This window comes from Centropristis striata, chromosome 22, assembly GCF_030273125.1.
Source record: "Centropristis striata isolate RG_2023a ecotype Rhode Island chromosome 22, C.striata_1.0, whole genome shotgun sequence".
NCBI lineage: Eukaryota > Metazoa > Chordata > Actinopteri > Perciformes > Serranidae > Centropristis > Centropristis striata.
In genome coordinates this window covers 9740864-9756460 of record NC_081538.1, presented here as the reverse complement: position 1 = coordinate 9756460, position 15597 = coordinate 9740864, and positions in this window count along the sequence as shown.

Genomic DNA, 15597 nt, shown 5'->3' with positions numbered 1-15597 from the left:
ATTATATTGACAGGCCGAATTATTCTGATATTTTTGGATATATAGAGAGAGAGAGAGTCTGTAACGATTAGTACATAATTAATAAATACAAGAAATGATCTAAGAGGAGCTGGGTTTTTACACAATGTTATTATAAGTGTATTGTTAATATGAAATCAATATTTATTTGATTTATTTTCAAAAGAAATTCATATTTCTCTCACCTCATAGTTTTGCATTGCTAACTTCTAATACTGTCTTTTTTTCTTCTTTTTTTTTTAAAGTACATCAATTGTGTCAACTTCATCACAATTTGAATTTTCTGCTTCGTAGGTTAAGGTAAAAGCTATTTCTAGGGCTTTCTTCAGCTGATGAAAAGTGACACTGTGACATAATGGAACTTAAAGTATCTTAGTAGCTGGTCATACTGAATATGCATATGAACTGCATATAACTGAACCATATTCAAGAACATATAAATATAATAAACTAACAGTTATTTAATGGCAAGGAAACATTTTAATAAGGAAATTCTTATTCTACACTATATAAACAGACAGCAGACTTCAATTCAATATTAGAAGGATAAAAGGCCTTTTTTTAGATATGTTATTTGTCATTGCAGGAAATGTACAGGTGGAACTAATAACAATAATATCCCAGTAGGCCAGTATGCACAATACCAGAGCCCTTCAACTCTCTCCTTTTTGTAATGCATCAATAATCAGTGTTATTTATTACATAGAAATGTTATTGTATGTATGTTTATGTATATGTACGGACGGGTTGATGGCTAATTCTTCCATCCCTGTTTTCCTGTCCTGTCCACCTTATTGCCTTTTAAGCGTATTTGAGTGTCTAGAAAAGTGCTACATACATGAGATGTATTATTATAATAATAATAATTATTATTATTATTATTACCTGTGCCTTTTTTCTTATGGCAGAGACCCCCTTTGAAGCCTTGTCATACCAAGATTGTTTACAAACCATTGTTACTGGCTTTGATTATAATCTTTTTTTATTTATTAAAGAAACCTCATAATGTTACTAAGAATAATTCTATATTCATCAACATTTCAGAAATGTATAAAAATTCAGCCTTGCCTGATATATTTTGTTGAAGGAATAAACACCCTGTTTTCAATGGATGAAGCTTCAAAACATGTTATTATTATAGGGGAGAAAACTGTTCCATTTATAGAATCTGGGTGAATCAAATTGGCTCTGAATGTATCTGTAAAATGTCCACAATAGTAAAATTCCTGTTAGTGAATGTATATTTCTGGCTATTCATGCCAATGAAAAAGCTTTTACTTGCTCCAATCCTGCAACTCACACCACAAAAGTGTGTATCATGGGCTTTGTAGACCAAGATAAACCCATTGGCCTCCAGGATAAGAAGCCTATTTACTGCATTACTGAGGAGAAGCCTGTTAAAAGGTTTATTTAGGATTTTCTACTGATGCAATGTGATAAATGTAACGATCAGGGGAACATCAAGAAGCAGGCTTACTCAATACCCTGAGGGGAAACTAAAGCAACCCAATGCATGCATGTGTGTGCATTTTCTTTATGCTTGTGTTTTTATAGTGTGTGTGTGTGTGTGTGTGTTTGGTTGTGAGTGTGCTGTTTTCATCAGATGTTGACTTAAGGAACATCTGGGAACACAGTGCTTTAGCCCCTCGACTACTTACCCACACAACCCTCTTTTCATACAATGTTTATGGCTGAGAGTAAGATGTAAACACTGAAATGTACCATGATTTATTTGTCCTGAGCAACAATCTTTAAATTTTAATATGCCAGCAACATCAACTGAAATCCATTCTGAATGGAGCATCCTCAGTGATAAATGCTCACAAAGAGAAAAGAGTTTTTTCTTTTTGTCCAACAGTTAAAATATTTCCCCAGAGTTTAATAAAACTTCTGTTAAATCAAGGCGGATCAAGAGCAGTGATTTTGTACGAGAAGGGCAGCAATTTCACTGTGTAAAATCACATTTATTTGCTACCTGTGCCTTTTTAAATATGAATGTTTTTGTTTTCACAGAAATGGGCAGGAACCGCAACATACAGTCATAGAAATTAGAAACTGTCATGCTGCTTTTGTGTTACCAAATTACACTTAAACCCATGTTTACCATATATTAGCAAAGTGTAGTTCTGACCCTTAATCAAACTCAGCAGGACATGCATTCAAGACCTCTGCATGGCTTTGATATAAATGTTTCAACCAACTGAATGAGCTGCTCTCGGTTTATTACTGTCAGTAAAAAATGGTTATACATGCAAAATATTTGTGCTTTAAAATAGTGCACCTCATGCACATCATCAGTTTCCTCTTCGGAAAGACTTTTGTGCTGCAGCTTCAGTCTGTATATCTGTAATTGTTTTAAGAGAATATATTGGTTAAAAATTGACTAATAGCCGTTCAACTGGAACAAGTACAACCGTTTATCTGTTAATGCAAAATGTGTATGTGTGTATATAATTATATTATATATATTTTTTTAATGTTTTTTTTTCTCTTTTTTTTACTGTATTTGGGTTGTTTTATTTGTTATTGCTCTTAATTAATTATTTTTATTTTTATTTTATTGTATTACCTAATGTCTGTTTGCTGAACTGTCCTTTTATCTTAATATTTTTTATTTTATGTAATCTATGTATTAATGGAGGGGTCAAAACAGGGGTAGATGGGAGGGTAGGGTGGGGGGAAGGGCGGTTGGAATATTGTAAACTACAAAAATGTCTGTATATCCATAACTGTACATCATAACTGTACACCGTCCATTGTTATGACAATAAAATATTGTTGAAAAAAAAATTGACTAATAGATATAACCATATTTATAACCACCAACCAACACCCCCAGTTGATATATATGCTAATTAGGCACTCTCTTATTAAATATCTGCTAATTTGCATATATATCCATAACAGAAATCTGAACATTGGATAAAGGCAGGTTTAAAAGTTTCATTTAATTTATGTTTTGAGTTGTTGACATATTAGAGTCAAAGCTTTTCACAGAGAAACTTTTGGAGAGATAGAAAACACTTCCAACAGCCATACAAAAATCCATTATGCAATGTTCTATAAATCAGGCTATGAATCATATATGAACAAATCCCTCAGTAAAAACCTCCAGAATGTAGATAGGAATAAAACTGGTAAGTTTGGGGTTTATAAGTGTCACTGAAGTGGATATTTCTGACTCAGAGTATAACGGGACAAAAACAAATATTGAGAAAATGGCCTTCAAAGGTAATTGTCAAATTCCAAACAAAAATATATTAGCATGGAGTTTCCGAAGTTGATGACCTACACCAATGCAATACTTTTTCTATTACAAGTTTTGTTAAATATTTTTCGTTAAAAATGCAAATGAGGCATGCAGTAGGGAGACTGTCATCCACTAAAATACAACCCAATGTGTCATTTGTCATAATCAAAAAACTACTTCACCTGTCAGCTATGTAACAAGCTTGCTTCTAGCAGTTACAGGTATTTATTTCTCTTTTTAAACAATGTTTAATAACACCTAACCATGTAGTATTTGCCCTGACCTTAGGTAAGTAGCTGTCAGATCTTGGCAGAGGCTTGAAGCCTGAAGTTAACAAAACTGTGGCCATTTCTCAATGTTAATGACACGTTTGCGATCATTTCGTTTCGGTAACGGGGCGCTGATTGAGTAAATGGTCCTGTGGGTTGTATGTCAGTGTAGGAATAAATGACATATAGAGAGGAAACAAAATGACATATTTTCGTAGGTCAACTGGAACGTTAGCATCACCATGGGGTCTATTGCAAATTTGCATTATGGGATTTTTTGCATTGGATTTTGATCATTGCAGGAAATAATATCTGTGGCAAACACACGTGCAGCCGACGAAAGTAAAAAACTAATGTTAATAATTACAGAAAACCTAACAGACTAACTGAATTTCCCCTCGGGGATAAATAAAGTAATTTTGATTTGATTGATTGATTTTATGCTATCACAAACTTACACCACGGTCACATGACATAAACATCACTATTCAGATGCTCTCCGACAAGCTATCCAGAGGTTTTGACAAGCCAGCGAAACCGCAGCCTAATAAATTGTTTATTTACCAAATCTACAAGAGTTTGCAACAGCACAGAAAAACACGACTAGAGGCTGTGAGGCGGACTAGTGAGAGAGTTACTCTCCGTGGCTTTCTTGATGACCTTTAATGTCCCCAATAACCACTGTAGTCTTATTTCGCCACATGTTAGGAACCGCATTTTTAAGGACACATAAAAACTTACAAGTGGGGCTATTTACTAACGTATTTTATGTCGTACAACAACGCACATACCTCTTAAGCTTGTGTTACCATTCAAAATCCTCATTGAGTTTCAGCTAAAATGCTAACTTATTTCCTGGTTTAATGACTCATTCCTGTGGTGCCCTATAGGGTCATATGGTTTGCAGGACTTGTTGAAGTGGGAGTATTACAGTACTCTACCGTTGGTAACCTTGAAATGTAGCCTCTTTTGTCCCACCAGCAGATGCCACTTTAGTCATGAAAGAAGAGGTCCACAGTATGTATGTACATACATTTCCACTGAGATATAGAACAGGTGGATAACATCACTCTTTCCTCAGCTTTTCCCATGATGATAAGGCAGGCAGCTACTTATAAAACAAGGGTTTTGTTGATGATGACCAAAGGGTGATTAGAGCTTCTGTTAATTCCTTCCAAAGTCCATTTATTTCTGGATAAAGAACAAGATAAGTAACATGATGAAGAAGTCGCCACATTTATTTAATTAGTGCCTTAACGTTGCATTCATGCATAATTGAGGAATCCAGTGTTGAAATAATTTCCCATGTGGTGTGTGTGTGTGTGTGTGTGTAGCCCTTGTATAATGAGCTATCACTAAGAAGAAACCTGATCAGAGCTCATGAATGGTGCCAATGTTATGATCTTGTGAAGGTGTAGGTGCTCAAAGATTTTCATGAATACACATACAGAGAGAGAGAAGGATAGAGAGTTACATTTAGGAAGGGGAGGGTTACATGAGGATAAGAGTGTGTGTGAGAGAGAGAGAGAGAGAGAGAGAGAGAGAGAGAGAGAGAGAGAGAGAGAGAGAGGAGGATATAGGAGACTAAAGGAGACAGGTTCATCTGAATTATGCAGAGGCTACCTTCATTCTAATGTCAGACACACCTCCACACCACCTGCATGCGCCTGGCTGGGCAAGAATGGCAAATTCAAACACACACACACACACACACACACACACATGCATCATATCACACATGTGCGCATTAATTCTAGCCTGAAATATAAATATTAATTTGCATTTGTATTCGAATGTCAAATCAGTATTCAGAAGCTGTTCACAGCTGCTGTTTGGGTAAGGATACTACTTTTAAGGTTGAGGTTAGGGGAAGATCATGGCTTAATAAAACAACAATAATGTTTAGTCTGGAGATCATGTGACACTTCCATGGCATTGCAGGCACAGTGAGAGAGCTCCTGACATTTAGCCCAATATCTTCAAGATTATCCTCGTTTTTTTACCAATGTGCTGTCTTATTTACGTCGGTCCACTTTCCTAAATGCCTTTGGCACATAAACAACTGACTTTGACTCCCTCATCCGCAAAGCAAAAAAGAAAATTGAAGCCAGCTAACAGCCTCAACACTACAGCTAGCGTTAGCAGCATGGATGAATACCTGGTAAGGCTCGAGTGTGTGGTAAATTCTGATATGGCTGCAATGAGAAGTGATTTGTCATCTCATATGGCTACCATGTGCTCAGAAATCGATGCATTAGCAGGGGGAACAGAGGGAACATAAGTCAACCCTAAGCAGTCATGGCCGTCGTTTGGACACAGTTGAGCAACAACTTGTTGAGCTACAGATGCAACAACCTCAAGAAATCACTACCGGACTGGCTGCCCGCACTGATTGACAGAAATTTTGTGATTGAGAGAGCTCACTGCATCTATGGGAGTGTTTCAAACAACAGCAAAAGACCACGGGTTGTCATCTTTAAACTTCTCCGCTATAACGACAGGGATCTCATACTATCATACTACGGGAGGCCAGGAACCATGGTCCTATTTGTCTGGATGACAGAGTGACCCTCAGCTTTTCCCCGACTACTCTCCTGCGACAGCCAAGAGACGGAGCTCCTTTGCTGCAGTGGGGAAGGAGCTGAGGGAAAAAGGAATTCCGACCTTTCTTCAATACCCTGCAACTCTTAAAGTTACCTGGAATGGAGAGACTAAGCTTTTGCAAACATCAGAGGAGGCCCATTTGTTCCTCCAATCTACCTGATTCTGAAGCCGCCCGTACAGGTAATACTATGGACTGACTGTATGACCAACCCCCGGTCTTTCATATCTGCTAAATGACTGTTGAGTTGTCAATCTACACGGGGGTTATCGCCTACCTATTATCTGGTCTGAAACAGCAGATGATATATACTGATTTATGGTGTTTATATGCTGAATTGGCTATGTTAAAGTTATTTAATGAGGGTATTTTTATTTATGTATTCTCAGTTGGGGATTCATTTCTTTTCTATATGTATATATATGTCTATGTATTTATGTGTATATACCATAGACTGTATATAAATAATGGACGGAGTCACCGTGACGTCACCCATTGGTTTGTGGACTGCCCGTTGGAAGCCTCGAGTTCAGCGTTACACTCGACGCCATCTTGCGTCGCCATCATGTTTCCGATACGCGGAGCAGACCATAATTGGACTGTGGCGGAGCGCGAGGGATCTGACGACACTGACTACACGGATCTCTACACCGGCAACCCGACTGAGAGAAGCCGCTGCTAATTCATGTTAGCATTAACTGGAGCATTAACTGGGATGTTAGTTTTGGCTACCAAAAAAACAAAAACAAAATGTATCTTTCTTACCTCAGAAAACTGAGCAGCGACTCCTTGGAGTGTCTGTTAGTCCAACCAAACGCTGAACAAGACATTTTACTGAACAAAACGTTCAAATAAACTGTCCTTAAGTGAAAATATAGTGTGAAAGGGTCAAAGTTATGAGACCAAACCGCTAAACGTCCTCTTTTCTATCTATATACCGTCATATATAACTTTATTGACACGTTGCCGTGGATACGCTCTGCTTCTCTCCTGGTGACGGCTCGCCTTGTCAGTGACCTGTCAATCAAAGCTAGAAACGCCCCAAATCATACGATTCTTTATCTTCTATTTTCTTCTAAATGGGGCCATTATTAGAACTATTGACATCAAATTGTCTTGAAGAAGATTTTTTACTAGCGATTGAGACCATAATGTTGTCCCTGAAAATTTTTTCTGAGGTAATAAATCGAGTGAGAAGTTTTCAAATTTAGCACTGAAATGAATGGGCAGATTTCTTTTGCAGCCAAACTTAGCACCCCCTACTGGAATTTTCGGTGAATTGCAGGCTTTATGCACTTCCTGGTGGCTTCCATGCTCAGGCACGGAGATTGCCGCCTGGTATATACATAATTATGTGTGTGTATTACAGATAAAATTGTTGTTTCTTTTCCCCAGACGCTGTTAGAATGGGCATAATTCATGCCTGCCAGGATTGGCTACTTTATTTACAATGACTAGGCTACCACAGCATAGGCTTGTGTAGACCTACATCTAGTTTACTCAGGTTTTGAATTTGTGCAAACTGAGGTATTACATTGTTTATTCTAATTAACCGGGCATATGTAGGCTCTCTAGGAGTGTGCAAAACACTGATGGTGTCACGGATTAATAGGCGGAAACGTGGCAGACTTGGCCCTGTTCGATGCCCTGTCTGCAAAAGGGATGTTTTTTCATGTTCTGGTATCTGGAGGGGTGGAGGGGAGAGGGACTGTTCAGGGCGGGTTTCTACATGGGAAGGTAAAGTTACAACACAGACAAATGGACTCAGGAATAACTTGCCTCTGATCTGCCAGTCTATTTTTTACCATGCCTCAATAGTGACAATGGATAGATATAATGTGATGTTGTTTAATAAAGTTTTGGACTTTCTTTACCGGAAAAAGGTTGATGTAGCATTACTACAGGAAACTCACCTTAAACCAACTGATACTTTAAGATTGCAAAATAAGATAAAAACGGTAACAGCTTCTTCGGATGAAAGCAGTACTAAAGGAGTAGCTGTGTTAATGAAGCGCAATTTAAATGTAAATATTATTAAATTTAGCTCTAATGCTTCAGGAAGACTAGCATTTTGCTGTACATCAATAGAAGGAAGGAAATTGCCTTTGTTAGTATCTATGCACCAACCATTTTCGACCATACTTTTTTTCAAAACATTACTAATGATCTTTTATGTCGTTTGATGTCGTTTGTATCGATGCATACATATACCTGTGAAAATAAATAAAAAATGAGTTAAAAAAATAATGTTTAGTCTGAGATGGGAACACACTACACATATTCACCAACACCCAACACCCTTACTTTTTGCTTCATTACATAGAAAGCTCACTGCATCCTGCATTGGCACAGAGAGGCAATCCCCCGGTGAAGCCAATGTGGAAGTTGCTTAAACCTGCATTCTTTCCAAAAGCCAGCAGGGGGCGACTCATGGGCTGCAAAAAGAAGTCGGACTGTATAGCAGTCAATGAGGAAATGACCCTACTTCTCACTTGATCTCAGTAAACATTTTCTCAATGAGCAGGGTACACTTAAGGGCATGGCTACATTGTGATTGACAAGTTGCTACCACGGCAAACTGTATTTTCAACTTCTACTAACCCTTACAGTGTTGTTTCAGTTTATGAAAGTTAATTGTATTGTTTGTGGTTGGCTAAAATGTCTTATTCAGCATCACCCATTTCAATTGTTATGATCCCATTGAATGGCTTTTATTAGTTGTTATTGGGATCATACAGTCAGCTCAGAAGCTTTTTGTAGCAAATTAGGCAGCTTCAAAGCCCCAAGGTCAGATGAGACAGGCAGAGAGCTTCCCAACTTGCTAACATATGTGCCAACATTTTCCCCAAACTCTATGACTCAAAAATGATAGAACCAAAAAGTAGCAGGAGATTCGTTCAGAGGTTCATGCAGATCCTCCGCTCCTACTGCCATCAGGCTGTCTCATTCTTCAAGAGATTCTACCAGACTAACTGAATTTCACCTTGGGGATGAATAAAGTAATTTTGATTTGATTTGATTTTTTTGATGCAGTAGAGTTTTATTCTTGCAAAGGTCAAGAGATCAAAACTCAGTGAGTTCCTGGTTGCAACCACAGGAGACCAAATAAACAGTGTTAAAACATCAGTTTATATGTCATAAAATCTTCCATCCCCCCCCCCCCCCCCTTGTAAACATGAGATATGGTTTTCACCAATAAGGTGATCATACTACACAGTTTTCATTGTCGGTGTGGCGTGGGGGCTATCAGGAGTTGGCTGGGTGTTTATCTCGCTTGTTTTCATCTGTGGAGGGATTCTAGGGACTTTCCAACGGTTTGTTTGGGGCTGCAATTTCTATAGGTTTCTTTTTTTACCTTCCATGTTACCTTATATGGGCAATAAGATTTCCTGTGTGTTGTTACCAATACTAGATGAGAGTTAGGTTCCCCTTTCTTAAGAATAATCACACTTTTAATTATTCTAACCTTCAAAAACTTCCTTTTGCAAGTTTTTCAACACATATCCAGATTTTACCTTACATTACTCTGATATTACTTTTGTCTTTAGTCTGGTCATCAAAATGATTGCTCACTGTACCTCAGGTTACAGCTCTCATTTGTAATACACACATTTAGCCCAACCCAAGTCAAGAATGAGCATTACTGCCTTTTGCCTTATTAATCACACACTCTATTGGATTAAATGCATTCATTGTTTAATAATATTTTCTCACAACAAGGTGCCTGCTCCACCTGCAATATTTGCAAAAAAAATTATCAGCCCATTATATAGTCAGTCTCAGTTTTCTTAGGGTCTATTTTCAGTTTTGTCAGGTTTAGGTGCAAAAGTACATGGTTAGGTGTAGGACAGCAGAAACTACATGGTTAGGTCCAGGGAAAAAAACTCTATTGGGTTCGTTGAAGAACGTCACATGTTGGAACAAAGTCAAACTCAAAGCTTCAAAACTGTAGTGCATCAACCAATAGTTGAAGTTCTGGTTGCTATGTCCACTTAAACAGTTTGTGATTGGCACTGAACATTGTTATTGGAGGTAAATCGTGTGCTGCATCATCATCATCCAAGAACAAAGAGTTCTATGCGAAAACATGATCTGTAATTTTAAAAGCCTTTAAAAAGCAGAGGACCGAAAGAAAAAAAGGAAAAATCTATTTCTATTCTTTGGGTCACTTGGGATTTTATCTATCAGACTTTGTAAGCATCACTGAGCAAATGTCTGAGATGTATCCATTTAATTACACACTACGTCTCTGTATCCTTCATCTTCTCGGTTGAAAGTTTGGTTCAGAGGAATTGAGATAGAACTAATTTTACATAAAAGAGTCGTCTTTGAATGTAGGTCGTACAGGATAAGGTGTACCGGTTGGTTGGCCTCACGTCATTTGCCAGTCAGGTGATGGGGTGCATCAGCGTCCTCCTTCATATGCTGTAACAGCGACACACGCGGGGGCCCTCGGCCGCCAGGAGAGGTCTGTTCAATCACAGTTTCATCTTCAGAGAAATCAATGTGATGGAGCGCTGCACCCAAAGTGGATGTTAGGAGAGGCAGACAGCATCAGAAGCCTAAATCAAAAGCCGCCGGTGCTTAGTATATCCATCAAGGCTAAAATGAATTCCGGAAAAAAAGGCCTGTGACTTGAGTTAGAGGGAAGGGAATGGGAAAGAGGTTGATGAAAGAGAGACAGTAAGAATAGAAGGATATAGGCAGATAAGGCCACCAAACTTGTTGACTTTTCTCCTGAAGGGGAAGCAAATGTCTTTCCTTTTGAAACTGATTCAAAGATAAAGTTCCACAGGATGGTGGTGTCAAAGGCATTGTGAGGGAAACAAGGACAGAATATGAACAAGGGCTGTCAAGGTTAGCCAAAAAGACATTTGAATATTTCTTCTAAAAAAATACACAGGTTCAAACTATTAGAATAGCTAAATAAAATAATATCCTATACCATAAAACTTAATTTAAATACTGTAGACCTCCAACTCTCTCTGCGCTAGAGCAAGAACTGAACCACATGCAAGCTAGTGAAAAATAGGGATATTTTACATAGCTTAGCTATAACTGAAGTGTTAAAACTATTATTTGTTAAATAACTTCAGTGACTTTGCAGAAGAGTGTTCAACGGACATTTAAAGTTTAGTTCCCCTATTGAACAATGGGCCACATCCTGCCCTCATCTTGAGCAAGGCATTCTTCTTCTATTTGGTTATCGGTTAAGAGTGCACAATTGTGCCCTCTGATTAAACCTTTCCTGAAAACCGGTTAGAAATAGATCAGGGTGCAGCTATTTCATTAAGAAATATACACATAGGCCTCAAAAAGGGAACTTAGAAACATATATGCATGACACCATAGTTTGGTGACCGGTATGGGTTGGCTACTACCGTCACCATCCTAAATTGAGTCCAATCTCTTGTCGGGGTGGGGCCCACACCCAGAAGATAACTGTGAATTGAGGAACTTGTTGGTACTCTGACTGGTGATCCCGGCGTGGACACAGCAGAGTCCAGCTGCTCATTGCATTTGGCTATTATTCTTTCAATAAATGGTAAACTGTATTCAGTCGTTTTGAGTCTTTTGTAAAAACCAAGTCTAGAACAAAAGAACCGGGGCACAGTGTGGGAGTGCTAAATGAGTAATATGTAACAATCATCCACACACAGTGTAGAAGAGATGAGTGAAATAACTTTGTTTGCAAATTTTCTGTAACCAGTGTAGCATGAAAGACTGGTGGAATTAGCAAGCTAGCTAACTAGCCAGCTCCCTGTTCTCCCAGTGAAGGGTTGAAGAATGTACAGGACTATCATTAGCAAGCTAATCTTCTATGATTTGTGGTCTGATAATCAGTAAATTTATCAACGCTAACAACTGTGGTAGTGCTGCCTTTCTCTCACAATCAAAAATGTATTTTCATGTTCAAATATCTAGGTTATTTTTTTCCGCAATTTTAATAAACGTAGATTCATTCACAGTCCTAATAAGAACAAGGAGACAAAGGGTAAAGCAGACAAAATATGAGAATATTATTATAATTCTTCCCCAACAGCAATATTCATAAAGGCCTGGGACTTTATTTTATTTCCTGGGAAGACAGGAGGCACACTCTGTATCACACAGAGAGGATGTAAAAATAAATCCCCCTCTGCTGATTAATGCTGAAAGGAAGTGAAATCCACCACTCACAGTCACTTCCTGCTCAAAAGGCAAACCATCTTCACAGGACAAGGACAATGCCTCATCTGCCAAGACGTGGTGTCATTTCGCGGGGATCAATTCAAACAGCTATTACGCTGCTTCATCCCCTGTCAACAGCGCAGACATGATGCCAGCGCTGAAGACGAGATACACAGGCAACGCGCTCTTCATGTGACAGCTACAGTAGATGAGGAAATTGCTAGGCTGGAACAAGATTTCACATGTGAAAATGTGTCTTTAGAAAGAGTTTCATAAGAGAGGGAAGGATTGTTCTTAAAAAGGACTTACATATTAAAAGTACAGGGACATTCTGCTTCTCCATGAACATGAACTTTGAATATAATGACCAGTTGAGGGCAATCATACATTACCAATCTAATTTAGTCCTTTGCCTGAGATCGCAGAGTGAAGCTGCAATGACTTTTTAATAACCCGACCTGTTCAGTCCCACTGAGCTGTGACGATGAAAAGTCTGATTCATTAATTGTGCCGACGGGGGGAAAATTACGTCTCAAATAATGAATCTGTTTGTGCCATTGTGAGAAATGCTGTACACTCCCTTAAAGTCGCCTTTGCACCTCCGCCGAATGGATTTCCAGTCTGTGATCAACGGTGCTGATGATAATGGCATTGTTCATTAAACACACACGGTTTCACAAATGAGGAATTTGACTTCTATCTCTATTGGCCGGCTTTAATGTGCTTGTGTTGTAATTGGCCTGGATTAGTCAGCGGTTTGTCAAGTGTGAACGCAGTCCAGTTGCGCTTGCCTCCCTTCGGCAGATGGATCTGAGACAAAGATTTGGTCACTTGATTTGCCTCCACTCTGTTCTGCAGTACACCCACACCAGCACAAAGTGGGCTTGTAGAGGAAAATATGCCAGAGAATTGGAGTCTCACTGTGCTTTCTCAGGTTTAACAAATCAGCATCTGTTGGCCAGTCTGCCAGCCAAAAACCCACTGACTCCAACCTAGATAATAGAGAGAGAGGAGGAAAGGGGACTGAGGGCTGGGAGATACAGGGGAATCATCACAGTGCTGAAATGGTATTTGCTGAAATGTAGGCTACAGCAATAAAACTGGTTAAGGTTCAATTTGTACCAAATAAGCACCGTGTGTTTGGCCTAGGTGTGATTCTGCTTGGCCTGTCTCCACTTTTCCATTTTGCCAAATCAGCAGCTCAAGGGATGGAAATGTCGGTTTGCCTCATCACCACTTTGGTCCGGATTGATATATCTCAATAACTATAGAAAGTATTGCGATTTTTTTAGAGGTTTTCAGGATTCCCTGAAGATGAAGCCAAAAGACATTCCCCCTTGGTTGGCATTTTAGATTGCTGTAAAATTTGCTGCATATATATTAAAGTCCCTAGTGGATAAATTTGGTGATACTGTATCCCACATCGGACACCGTTAGGCGCTTATATCCTTGATCGGACACATCTGCAATGGTGCACTTTCCGGTGTTTTCACGGTCAAATAAGATTGCCACCACCAGTGTAGGTATAATTGATTTATACATATTTAACAATCTACGTGTGAAATTTAATTTATGTACATGGAGATTTACATATCTCATTATAATACGAAAGTAACTCTGATGAGAGAAACAGTAAGAACGCTCGGGCAACGATCTTAAAGTACATCTTTACTTTTACTGTGCAGAATTTTATTGTGAAAGAATTACGGTCTGGGTGTGTTGATAATGATGGTTGATAACAGTGATATTTATTTGGCTTACCCAGAAACATCCAATTTTCCTCGAAAAACTCAGCAGCCCTCATTGTTTTATTGTTTTACAGCGAGGAGATGAAAGTGACCGATGTGGGCTACAGCTAGCACACGGCTAATTCACCGGCGTTAGGGTCCTTTTGCCAACTCTGGTAAACCTGAGGCTAACGTACACAGTTAAAACGATATATGGTTATAAAGATACAAAGTTAGACTTGAGTTTCACACCATTTGATTACTTGGAAGCATAACATGATAATTTATAGTTAATGTGAAATTTTGATAGAATGTTAGCCAAAAGCTGTCCGATGTAACTGGGATACAGTTATGCTACATAAAAAGTCAAATTGTTGAAAAAATTTCACCTCAAACAAGAAATATGTCACTGAATCCAAACTCCGTTCAGAAAACTAAAACATTTGACAAGTTCTTTGTTCATCATATTGGTTACAAACCGGACAAAGCATGTCAACATTCTGACTTTTTACAAATGTAGCTATTTCTGCATTTTAGAACGCATGAATTGCCATTGAATCACAGAAAAAAATGTTTATTTTGGGTTCAAAATAGCTGCAGTTCCTGTAGAAAGCAGTGAAATTCACCAAGCTGTGCACGTCTCAGGATGACACAAAAGGTACAGTACAAAGCAGCAATATAGTTTACTTTTTAGTCATGGTTGATGACGGAAAAGAAGCGTTGTTTGTGTCTAAGGCTTCAATTTGTCAAATTATCTCACTGTCAAACTTGCAAGGGGGAAATTCACTTTACATTTGGTGTAAATACAGCATTATTATTTTCTAGAATACAGGTGTTGCTCAGGGTGATTGTAACTAGGTGAGGAGATTCAAGCATCCCGCTCTCAGTGTCACAGTGTTGATTAGGAATTTATGAAATATAGTCAGATAAGGTGAACAGCAGTCAGAGTAGTTTAACACCCTTGAGGGCTTGCGGTTACCCCCGCAGTTCTCCCCACACCAATGTTACGTAAACCTTCAAAGGAAATGCTGTTCTCCCGATCATCTGAAGTGTGATAACTGAGCAATGGGTGACTCATATTCAGACACAGAGGATTGACTAAGTGTTGACACTCGTACAGGATTCTTCATGGTGTGAAGAGGGATGGAGTCACTTTCAGGACTGTTGATGCACATGGTTGGTGTATTTGTCTGGCAGAAACCAAAGTACTTAAACGCAATCTGCAAATGACCAAAAAAAAAGCATCTTATTGCCATAGACAGACATTGTTTTGTGCAAATGTTACGAAAATGTGTCATTCACAACCAATGGCAGCACTGGGGTTAGGACACCTTCTGTGCACTTGATGATTCACTCCTGGGAGTGTAGCTCCACTGAAGATACTTGCAGTACTTATCATCAACTCTCTGTCTCTCTCTATCACACTCTCTCTCCTTCATTGTGTCACTCATGTCATTTCTGTGTCACTCCTCTTCTCACTTGCATCTCTTGCTCTTCAAATCATTTGCTCGCTTTCACGCTCACTCTCTCCATCTTTAATGTAGCACACATGCACGCACG